Source organism: Oncorhynchus gorbuscha, unplaced genomic scaffold (genome assembly GCF_021184085.1).
Source record: "Oncorhynchus gorbuscha isolate QuinsamMale2020 ecotype Even-year unplaced genomic scaffold, OgorEven_v1.0 Un_scaffold_10556, whole genome shotgun sequence".
In the NCBI taxonomy this organism is placed as follows: Eukaryota; Metazoa; Chordata; class Actinopteri; order Salmoniformes; family Salmonidae; genus Oncorhynchus; species Oncorhynchus gorbuscha.
This window is the reverse complement of record NW_025753304.1, coordinates 1158-7298: the sequence shown is the minus strand read 5'-3', so window position 1 is coordinate 7298 and position 6141 is coordinate 1158. Positions and strand designations below refer to the sequence as shown.

At 51.8% G+C, this 6141-nt stretch overlaps 1 long non-coding RNA gene across 1 annotated transcript; it reads right to left on the bottom strand.

Moving 5' to 3' along the window:
• Nucleotides 1–223: 223 nt before the first annotated feature.
• LOC124030322 lies at nt 224–5648 on the bottom strand. Its single transcript, XR_006837944.1, has 3 exons — nt 5623–5648; nt 1327–1408; nt 224–393 (listed from the first exon to the last, which is right to left on the bottom strand). It is a non-coding gene; the product is annotated as an uncharacterized LOC124030322 (long non-coding RNA).
• Nucleotides 5649–6141: the final 493 nt, after the last annotated feature.

The following is a 6141-nucleotide window of genomic DNA, read 5'->3' as shown; positions in this document are numbered from 1 at the left end:
TCGTGTGTGTGTGTGTGTGTTGTCGTGTGTGTGTGTTGTCGTGTGTGTGTGTTGTCGTGTGTGTGTGTTGTCGTGTGTGTGTGTGTGTGTGTGTGTGTGTGTGTGTGTGTGTGTGTGTGTGTGTGTGTGTGTGTGTGTGTGTGTGTGTGTGTGTGTGTGTGTGTGTGTGTGTGTGTGTCTCTCTCTCTCTCTTACGGTTCTGGAGGTCGGGGGCAGAGGGGAGGTGAGAGACATGATCTCCTGGATGGCCAGTCTCAGTTTGAGGCGGTGCAGGGGGTTACTGATGCCAATCTCCCTCTGGATCTCTGTGTCCGACAGGGCAGACATGATGGCACCACTCTTCACATTGGCACGACACGCCGCCACGTACCAGGCTGGCATACCCACCCACAGCTACAGAGGAGACAGAGGGGGCAGGGGAGGACACAGAGGATGGCAGAGAGGGGACAGGAGAAAGGATTGGGTTATTTTTGTGTTTTGAATGTGTGCGCGTGCACATGATCATTTTTGTTGTGTGTGTACATGTGAGAGTGATGGTGTGTGTGTGTGTCCATGTGAGAGTGATGGTGTGTGTGTGTCCATGTGAGAGTGATGGTGTGTGTGTGTCCAGGTGAGAGTGATGGTGTGTGTGTGTGTACAGGTGAGAGTGATGGTGTGTGTGTACAGGTGAGAGTGATGGTGTGTGTGTCCATGTGAGAGTGATGGTGTGTGTGTCCATGTGAGAGTGATGGTGTGTGTGTGTACATGTGAGAGTGATGGTGTGTGTGTGTACATGTGAGAGTGATGGTGTGTGTGTCCATGTGAGAGTGATGGTGTGTGTGTCCATGTGAGAGTGATGGTGTGTGTGTCCATGTGAGAGTGATGGTGTGTGTGTCCATGTGAGAGTGATGGTGTGTGTGTCCATGTGAGTGATGGTGTGTCCGTATGAGTGATTGTGTCCGTATGAGTGTGTGTAGTCCGTATGAGTGATGGTGTGTGTGTCCGTATGAGTGATGGTGTGTGTGTCCGTATGAGTGATGGTGTGTGTGTCCGTATGAGTGATGGTGTGTGTGTCCGTATGAGTGATGGTGTGTCCGTATGAGTGATGGTGTGTGTGTCCGTATGAGTGATGGTGTGTGTGTCCGTATGAGTGATGGTGTGTGTCCCCGTATGAGTGATGGTGTGTGTGTCCGTATGAGTGATGGTGTGTGTGTCCGTATGAGTGAGTGTGTCCGTATGAGTGAGTGTGTCCGTATGAGTGAGTGTGTCCGTGTGTGTGTGTGTGTGTGTGTGTGTGTGTGTGTGTGTGTGTGTGTGTGTGTGTGTGTGTGTGTGTGTGTGTCTCACCTCCAGCCAGACCACTACAGTAGGGCCGTCCCACTGGGCGAAGGGAAGACTCTGCCTGCGAGCCTCCTCCAGCAACTCATGCCTACAACAACACACATGGTTAGAGAGAGAGAGACACACACACACACAGAGAGAGAGAGAGAGAGCCCGTTTCACCTAACACACACCTCAACCTGCACACCATGAAAACACAGTACCTCACACACACACACTGTTGTAAACATGCCGAGGTAAAAGAGAGAGAAAGCTGAGGATTTTAACCCTGCGGCAGGTCAGACCTAGAGAGAGAGAGAGAAAAGAAAGACCGACCCAGATCATTTCAGAACATTCTGGCCATGTAAACAGGTCAGAAGTTTAAAAGCATGTGACCACTTCATAGCTTGGCAGGAGTCCCATTTAAATCAATACATTTGGTGGAAGACTCCTGTTTCCTCAGTCTAGAAGGAGACCCACCTTTATGCCAAGCCACTGTTACATAACCAGTATCTTTGTGGCCAACAGACTAAAGGCATCATGGGAAATGGAGTTCACACAACGGTTCAATACTAGAGGAAAACGTGTGTTAGAATGCATCCATAAGACAACAGTCAGTAGAGGCCACAATACATGCAGCAAAATACATGGGGAAAACCTTCAGATAGTTTGTCTATTTTTGTGTGTAATATATTTTGGTCCACAAGATGGCACCATCCACTACTTAATTCTAATAGCAGCATCGCATTAACGTGTGGAAAGATCCCACTAGTATCTGACCGAGAAACCTGGCAAGACTGACTCCGTGTCTTAGTGGTCACTTCCAGGGGTTGTTAGTCTACATCTGTGTTTACAAACACGTGACAAAATATAACATTTGAATTCAGGAAGTACACTGAAAATCCTATTCTCCACCGTGCTTTTCAAATTAGGACATTTTGGAATTGAGTTGACTTTCTGAATTGAAACGGAATTGACACCAACCCTGATAAGATCATCCTAGAACCTTAACACAGGAAGAAGCTCAGAGAAAGCTTGGTAAAAACAGCAGGTAGACACATTCCTGTTAGTTGAGATGGTACTGTAGGTATAGCAGAGAGAAAAACACATCAGATCTGAGGAGAGCTGGGGAGGAGAGCTGGTGAGGGCAGCATGAAGCCAACTGTTTAGAGCCAAAGAGGGCAAAGCAACAAGCAACATGGAGGAGATGACTCACCTGTCGTTGGACTACAGATGGAATGAGAGAGGGATGAAATAAGAGTCAGAATCAGCTAAATAAAAAAAGAACTGAAGCCAATTAAAAATAACCTAACTAGGCATAGGAGAGCTCCTGGTGGCGATGGCCAATGAGAACCAAGCTCGGACTCCTGGTGGCGATGGCCAATGAGAACCAAGCTCGGACTCCTGGTGGCGATGGCCAATGAGAACCAAGCTCGGACTCCTGGTGGCGATGGCCAATGAGAACCAAGCTCGGACTCCTGGCGATGGCGTGGCCAATGGTGGCGAGAAGAAAGCTCGGACTCCTGGTGGCGATGGCCAATGAGAACCAAGCTCGGACTCCTGGTGGCGATGGCCAATGAGAACCAAGCTCGGACTCCTGGTGGCGATGGCCAATGAGAACCAAGCTCGGACTCCTGGTGGCGATGGCCAATGAGAACCAAGCTCGGACTCCTGGTGGCGATGGCCAATGAGAACCAAGCTCGGACTCCTGGTGGCGATGGCCAATGAGAACCAAGCTTGGACTCCTGGTGGCAATGGCCAATGAGAACCAGTCTTTGACTGTATCAAACTAACGTAGATCTATCAAAAGTGTCATTAAAAAATTGCTTCAAAACACCAAACTAATTAAACCGCCTTATATTTGAAAGACATACAGCTATGATCAAGTCACCCCTTGATTACCTAAAGAAAAAGGGGACATTAGTTCAGAATGAATGAAAGTGAAATGGAAGCCTGGCTGATACACTGCATCACATCAAGCTGAACTAGAAGCATGAAGCTGTACAAACACACAGGGCTGGTTTCCCAGACACAGGTAGAGTCCACCTCTGCACTAACAAGCATTCATTAATAGGAGACCGGGGAAACTGGCCCTTACAAAATCACATCCTGGCAGTGTGGCTGAGGAGTTGCAGTGAATTGTATGATGGGAGATCGAGTTTGTGTGGAAGGGACGGGACGGGCATGAGACCAGGGAGGGACAGCATGGGGCATGAGACCAGGACAATGGGAGGGACAGCATGGGGCATGAGACCAGGGAGGGACTGCATGGGGCATGAGACCAGGGAGGGACAGCATGGGGCATGAGACCAGGGAGGGACAGCATGGGGCATGAGACCAGGGAGGACAGCATGGGGCATGAGACCAGGGAGGGACAGCATGGGGCATGAGACCAGGGAGGGACAGGGAGGGACAGCATGGGGCATGAGACCAGGGAGGGACAGCATGGGGCATGAGACCAGGGAGGGGACAGCATGGGGCATGAGACCAGGGAGGGACAGCATGGGGCATGAGACCAGGGAGGGACAGCATGGGGCATGAGACCAGGGAGGGACAGCATGGGGCATGAGACCAGGGAGGGACAGCATGGGGCATGAGACCAGGGAGGACAGCATGGGGCATGAGACCAGGGAGGGACAGCATGGGGCATGAGACCAGGAGGGACAGCATGGGACATGAGACCAGGGAGGGACAGCATGGGGCATGAGACCAGGGAGGGACAGCATGGGGCATGAGACCAGGGGAGGGACAGCATGGGGCATGAGACCAGGGAGGGACAGCATGGGGCATGAGACCAGGGAGGGACAGCATGGGGCATGAGACCAGGGAGGGACAGCATGGGGCATGAGACCAGGGAGGGACAGCATGGGGCATGAGAGACCAGGGAGGACAGCATGGGGCATGAGACCAGGGAGGGACAGTATGGGGCATGAGACCAGGGAGGGACAACGCTGGGGCTGTGTGTGAGAGAGCGAGTGGCAGTGCGCTGCAACAGGGTGATCATAGAGCAACACAGGGCTGTTACAGTGCTGGGGTCAGATCTGAACGGACATATAGAACACACAAGCATAAACAGCAGCATGGCTGGAGCCATCAACCAGACCTATCTGAGCAAGATTGACCTCTCTAGTACAGCAAGATCTGTGGTTTGATCAGGTAGATTCATATCTATTGGATGGAAGCAGAAAACACCAGTCCCTCTCCTGTTAACTAGACGGAACCAGTCCCTCTCCTGTTAACGAGACGGAACAGTCCCTCTCCTGTTACAGACGGAACCAGTCCCTCTCCTGTTAACGAGACGGAACCAGTCCCTCTCCTGTTAACGACGGAACCAGTCCCTCTCCTGTTAACGAGACGGAACCAGTCCCTCTCCTGTTAACGAGACGGAACAGTCCCTCTCCTGTTAGCGAGACGGAACCAGTCCCTCTCCTGTTAACGAGACGGAACCAGTCCCTCTCTGTGTTAACGAGATTTGAACCAGTCCCTCTCCTGTTAACGAGACGGAACCAGTCCCTCTCCTGTTAATCTAGACGGAACCAGTCCCTCTCCTGTTAACGAGACGGAACCAGTCCTCTCCTGTTAGCACCAGACGGAACCAGTCCCTCTCCTGTTAACGCCAGACGGAACCAGTCCCTCTCCTGTTAATCTAGACGGAACCAGTCCCTCTCCTGTTAACGAGACGGAAATCCAGTCCCTCTCCCTGTTAACGAGACGGAACCAGTCCCTCTCCTGTTAACGAGACGGAGACAGTCCCTCTCCTGTTAACGAGACGGAACCAGTCCTCTCCTGTTAACGAGACGGAACCAGTCCCCTCTCCTGTTAACGAGACGGAACCAGTCCCTCTCCTGTTAGCGGACGGAACCAGTCCCTCTCCTGTTAACGAGACGGAACCAGTCCCTCTCCTGTTAACGAGACGGAACCAGTCCCTCTCCTGTTAACGAGACGGACCAGTCCCTCTCCTGTTAACGAGACGAACCAGTCCCTCTCCTGTTAACGAGACCAGACCAGTCCCTCTCCTGTTAACGAGACGGAACCAGTCCTCTCCTGTTAACGAGACTCTGAACCAGTCCCTCTCCTGTTAACGAGATCGGAACCAGTCCCTCTCCTGTTAACGAGACGGAACCAGTCCCTCTCCTGTTAACGAGACGGAACCAGTCCCTCTCCTGTTAACCAGACGGAACCAGTCTTTCTCCTGTTAACCAGACGGAACCAGTCTTTCTCCTGTTAACCAGACGGAACCAGTCTATCTACCACTAGTACCACTACTGACTTATCTATGTTGCATCACTGACATAAGTGGTGACAAGATGTGGAAACACCTACTTCTTCTGCAGTTTCCTGTTCTTCTCAAGCGGGGCCGCCTGGTTTGCCCAGCCCGGTGCATCCTGGGGAGAGGTCTCTGCCTCGGGGTACCAGCTGTGAGGAGAGATGGAGGGTCAGAGGAGGTTAAAGTCGGTGCAGGTAGTCCCTTCCTGTTTCAGCTTGTTTCTTCTGTTTGCTGCCTAATGAACTTGAACCAGCAGGCATGTTTTAGGGGGACTGACCTTGGCTGCCAGGGGACTCCTTGCTCCTGGGGGCCTGGCAGCCCTTCTCCTTCTTGCCGAAGGCGCCCGATGGAGAGACTTGATGCTCTTCTTCTTGGCTGCCTTGTTCAGAGTCCTGACTGCTGTTACTGCTGCTGGGGTTACTACCTGGCCGTCCTGTAGGGTGGTCATACTGAGACAGAGAGGAGGAGGTGAGAGGAAAGAGAGAAAAAAGAGGGATCGAAAAAGAGAGAAAAGGGGATCGAGAGAGAAAAAGGGGGATCGAGAGAGAAAAAAGAGAAAAAAGGGATCGAGGAGA